General features: G+C 44.2%; 1 long non-coding RNA gene across 1 annotated transcript in view; it reads right to left on the bottom strand.

Annotated features, from left to right (window-relative positions):
* Positions 1-4153, bottom strand: part of LOC103251995 — a 33649-nt gene extending 29496 nt beyond the window's left edge. Inside the window, exons 1-2 of the long non-coding RNA XR_002481497.1 lie at positions 4089-4153; positions 2302-2356 (exon numbers count right to left, since the gene is read on the bottom strand). This is a non-coding gene — a long non-coding RNA (uncharacterized LOC103251995). The remainder of the gene's footprint in view (positions 1-2301; positions 2357-4088) is intronic.
* Between the last annotated feature and the right edge of the window lie 1275 nt (positions 4154-5428).

Genomic DNA, 5428 nt, shown 5'->3' with positions numbered 1-5428 from the left:
ATCTCTACAATAAATCAAAAAATCAGCCGGGCGTGGTAGCGCGCACCTGTAATTCCGGCTACTCGGAAGGCTGAGGCGGAAGGCTCGCCGGAGCCCAGGAGGCGAGGCTGCGGTGGCCGGAAGCGGTCACTGCACTCCAGTCTGGGCGACAGAGTGAGACTCCAATTCAAAAAAAAAAAGAAAGAAAGAAAATGCTTTTCCTAATCTGCGTTTGCCTATGAACTTTGTTTATGGTTTGTTTTCTGATACACACCAAAAAATGTTATTTAATCACATTTAGTATCTCTCTTCCATTGCTATTATTGTAGAAAGTCTGTCTTATCCTAAGAGTAGATAGATACTCATATATTTTCTTCTGGTTTAATGATTTCAAAAGTGTCTGATTCTTTAATCAATATGGAATGTATTTTAATGTGTGGAATGAGGTGAGAATCTAACTTAATTTTTCCAAGTTATTAATAATTTATCGAGCACACTGTGCTCTTTCCTTTCTCTACTAAATTGTCATACCATCTTTATCAAACAAAAACATCTTGTATGTTCCAGGGTCTGTTTCCCAGCTCTGTTCAGTTATCTGAATTTCTTCTTCAGATGTTTGCTGTATGGTCTTTTTTTTTTTTTTTTTTTGAGTTGGAGTCTCACTCTGTCCCCCAGACTGGAGGGCAGTGGCCGCTCCCGGCCACCGCAGCCTCGACCTGCTGGGCTCCAGCGATCCTTCCACCTCAGCCTTCCGAGTAGCCGGAATTACAGGCGCGCACTACCACGCCTGGCTGATTTTTGATTTATTGTAGAGATGAGGTCTCGCCTGCCCAGGCGGGTCTCGAACCCATGGGCTCAGGCAATCCACTCACCTCAGCCTCCCAAAGGCGCGGGATTACAGGCTGAGCCACCGAGCCCAACTTGTATAGTCTTTTTTGATGCTGAGTTTGTAATTACAAATAAATAACTATAATCCATCAAACCACCCCAAAACAATTTTGTATTTTCTCATTCTTGCAGATTATTTAGATCATTATTTATTTTTTGACACCTTACTAATTAGTTAGGTATCTGAAATAGTTCATTGTTATCAAAACTCACATACAGCCAGGCTCAGTGGCTCAGCCTCTAATCCCGCGCCTTTGGGAGGCTGAGGTGAGTGGATTGTCTGAGCCCGCGGTTTGAGACCCACCTGGGCAGGTGAGACCTCATCTCTACAATAAATCAAAAAAATCAGCCAGGCGTGGTAGCGCGCGCCTGTAATTCTGGCTACTCAGAAGGCTGAGGCGGAAGGATCGCCAGATCCCAGCAGGTCGAGGCTGCGGTGGCTGGGAGTGGCCACTGTACTCCAGTCTGGGCGACAGAGTGAGACTCCAACTCAAAATAAAACAAAAAAAACCTCACATACATGCATTTGGAAATATTTAGAAAAAGAAAAGCATTTTCACATTTTTGGAAGGGAATAAACTAAAGATATGCTTACTTTTTGTTGTTAATACAATGATCTATTGACTCTCTCTAGTGATTTAATTAATTAGTTCAACAAATACTGCGTGCCAGCCACTTTTCCAAGTACTAGGTATCCAAGACAGAAACCCCTGCTTTCATAAAGCTTATGTCCTAGTGGGGAGACAGATGCAAACAAACTAGGTACATTTTAATGTAGTCTGCCTGACAGTGATGAATGCTATGGAGAAAAAATAAATAAACCAGGGAAGGGGACTGGGGATTTTTTTTTTTTTTGAGTCAGAGTCACTCTGTCACCCAAGTTGGAGTGCAGTGGCACGCTCACGGCCACCGCAACCTCGACCTGCTGGGTTCAGGTGATCTTCTACCTCAGCCTTTCAAGTAGTTAGAACTACAGGTGTGTGCCATCACATCTGTCTAATTTTTTTTGTTATTATTTGTTGTGGAGATGAGGTCTCACCAAGTTGCCCAGGTTGGTCTCGAATCTGTGGGCTCAGGCAGTCCTCTTAGCTCGGCCTCCCAAAGTGCTGGGATTATAGGCATGAGCCACCGTATCCAGCTGGGACTGGAGATTTTGAATAAGGAGCTCAGGCAGAGCTTCCTGAGAGCAGTAATTGAGTCAAGACCCAGAAGAAGTAAAGGAACCAGACATTTTCTTCTAGAACTTGCCACAAATAGGTTACTCACATTGAACGCCCTAGTAGAACTTCAGATATACTTTAAGTATATCTTAAATCCATTGCATTAATCATTCATAGCTTATCGACTACAATGAGCAAAATGTTCATCTTAATATCTCATGGCATATTTTAATATTTAAATTCCTCATGAGTTAACTATCTAAATTATACTTACAGGAATAAAGTAGCCTGTTGGGAATCTTTGAACTGTAGAACGAAATACAAAGCTCCTATTTAAAAAAAGAAGAAGAAAGAAAACAAAAATTGTTATTAAAAATCTTTCCTTTTAAGAGACAGGATCTGCCGGGCTCGGTGGCTTAGCCTGTAATCCCATGCCTTGGGAAGCTGAGGTGAGTAGATTGCCTGAGCCCACGGGTTCGAGACCCGCTTGGGCAACTTGGTGAGACTTCATCTCTACAATAAGTCAAAAAATTAGCCAGGTGTGGCAGCACGCGCCTGTAGTTCCAGCTACTTGGAAGGCTGAGGCGCTGGAGCCCAGCAGGTCGAGGCTGTGGTGGCCGGGAGCGGCCACTGCACTCCAGTCTGGGCAACGGAGTGAGACTCCAACTCAAAAAACAAACCAACAAACAAACAAACAAACAAAAAAGAGACAGGATCTTACTCTGTTACCCAGGCTGGAGTTCAGTGGTATGATCACTGCAGCCTTAAACTTCTGGGCTTAAGCAATTCTCCCACTTCCAAGTAGCTAGGACTGCAGGAGTGCACCACCACGCCCAGCTAATTTCTTAATTTTTGGTAGAGATGAGGTCTCGCCACGTTGCCCAGGCTGGTCTAAGCTTCTGGCCTCAAATTATCTTTGTACCTCAGTCTCTCAAAGTGCTGGGATCACAGGCATGAGCTATCATGCCCAGCCTCTAAATCTGTTTTTTAAAGTAGAGATCTTTGTAAACTTATTTCCTATTTGTCATTAAATACTTGAAAATGCTCATCGGTATATGAGATGCATACATGAAGTTTAAAAACCAGGAGTATTGATATACTGAGGAGACCCCAAAAAACTGCAATTATTTTTTGGAAGGCAAGCCCCTTTGTACTACTGGCTTCCCCCACTAGGCAAGTGTTCTAGAAACCCATTGGAATCAGGGCACCAGCTAGTGTTGTTGAAAGAGGCTGAATCTGGAGTTTTTTAAAAAAGATTCTTTCAGCACATTAGCTTGTTTCATGATGGGTGATCTACCAGTGTATCTGCCCATATCACACCGAGTGTTCAGTAGTTTTTGACCAAAAATGGCATTACTCCTTGTGCCCCACCCTTCCTATTCACCTGATCTCCCCTGAGCAACTTTTTTTGTTTCTCTGGATTAAAAAAAAAAAAAAAAAAAAAAGCCCTCAAAGGAAAATGTTTTGGCAATGTGTAAGAGGTGAAACAAAAAATGGCAGAAGCATTAAAAGTCATCAAAAAATTGGTGAGTTCAAAAACTGTTTAGAAGGTCAGGCGCAGTGGCTCACACCTATAATCCCAGCACTTTGGGAGACCGAGGCAAGAGGATTGCCTGAGCCCTTGAGTTCGAGACCAGCCTGGACAACTTGGCAAGACCTCATCTCTACAATAAATAAAAAAATTAGCCAGGCATGGTGGTGCGTGCTTGTAGTTCCAGCTACTTAGAAGGCTGAGGTTGAAGGATCACCTGAGCCCAGCAGGTCGAGGCTGTGGTGGCCCATAGCGTGCCAGTGCCCTCCAGCCTGGGTAACAGAGTGAGACTCTAACTCAAAAAAAAAAAAAAAAAAAAACTATTTAGAGCTGTGGAAAAAACATCTCAATAGGTGTATTGCATCAAACGGAGAGGATTTTGCAGGTGACTGAAGATTAAACATGTAAGAATAAACAATTTTTTATAAGTAAATTCAGGTTTTGGGGGAATCCCCTCTCGTGTAAGTGTAGAAATAGAAAGGCAAGAGTGAAATGATTAGAAGTTGCTTAATTAGTAAGTATATAATTACCTGGACGCGTACTTGGGAACTGGTGCAGGAAGCACATTGTATTGCCCTGGAGAAAGATGGAGTGACTAAAACAGAAGGGACAAGGACACCAGTCAACAGATTAATACCGGTCGTCAATTCACTTCATTATCTGTCATTCATAAACCTTCATTTTATGATCATACAACATTGCATCATTTATTCTCCACTTTAAGAGTGGATAAAGGAGCCGGACTTGGTGGCTCAGCCTGTAATCCCGCGCCTTTGGGAGGCTGAGGTGAGTGGATTGCCTGAGCCCGCAGGTTCGAGACCCACCTGGGCAACTCGGCGAGACCTCATCTCTACAATAAATCAAAAAATTAGCCGGGCATGGTAGTACGTGCCTGTAGTTCCAGCTACTTGAAAGGCTGAGGCAGAAGGATCGCCGGAGCCCGGCAGGTTGAGGCTGCAGTGGTGGGAGCGGCCACTGCACTCCAGTCTGGGCAACAGAGTGAGACTCCAACTCAAAGAAAAACAAACAAACAAACAAACAACAACAACAACAAAAAGAGTGGAAAAGGTTGAGCTTGGTACAGTGGCTCATACCTGTAATCCCAGCACTTTGGGAGGCAGAGGTGAGAGGATTGCCTGAGTCCAGGGATTCGAGACCACCCTGGGCAAAAGGGCAAGACCTTGTCTCTACAATAAGTTAAAAAAAAAAATTTAACCAAGCGTGGTGCCCTGCGCCTGTAGTTTCGGTTACTTGAAAGACTGAGGAAGAAGGATCGGCTGAGCCCAGCAGGTCAAGGTTGCAGTGGCTGTGAGCATGACCTGCTGGACTCCGGTGATCCTTCCACCTCAGCCTTCCAAGTAGCCAGAACTACAGGCACGTGCTACCATGCCTGGCTAATTTTTTATTTTTATTGTAGTGGTGAGGTCTCACCAAGTTGCCTGGGCTGGTCTCGAACCTGCGGGCTCAGGCAGTCCACTTGCCTCGGCCTCCCAAAATGCTGGGATTACAGGCTGAGCCACTGAGCCCAGTGGAAAAGGTGTTTTTCAAAGGCAGAGTTTCAAAACACATAACACATATTCACTCTTCATGATGAATTTTATGGACCTGTTCCTAAGACACTGCATAGGAAAATGCTTTCCAAATGATCTCATTTGAAATATACGACATTCAACACATCAATTCGACCCTTGATCAGCAGGAATGAGAGGTCCCTCCATAAGCGATTCTCTAGCATAAGCCACTGTCATCGGTGTTGGAAGACAGACTGAAATTTACTGTTGCCCAGTAAATCCAGCTGGGTGATCTCAAGACCATAAAGATGGCGAGATTTGAGGGAGGCTTTTAAGAAAGGCAAGCCTTCCTTGAGGAC

Source organism: Carlito syrichta, unplaced genomic scaffold (assembly GCF_000164805.1).
Source record: "Carlito syrichta isolate Samal-C Ts95f unplaced genomic scaffold, Tarsius_syrichta-2.0.1 Scaffold153201, whole genome shotgun sequence".
Lineage (NCBI taxonomy): Eukaryota > Metazoa > Chordata > Mammalia > Primates > Tarsiidae > Carlito > Carlito syrichta.
Note: the sequence above shows the minus strand (reverse complement) of the source record. Positions and strands in the feature narration are given on the sequence as shown.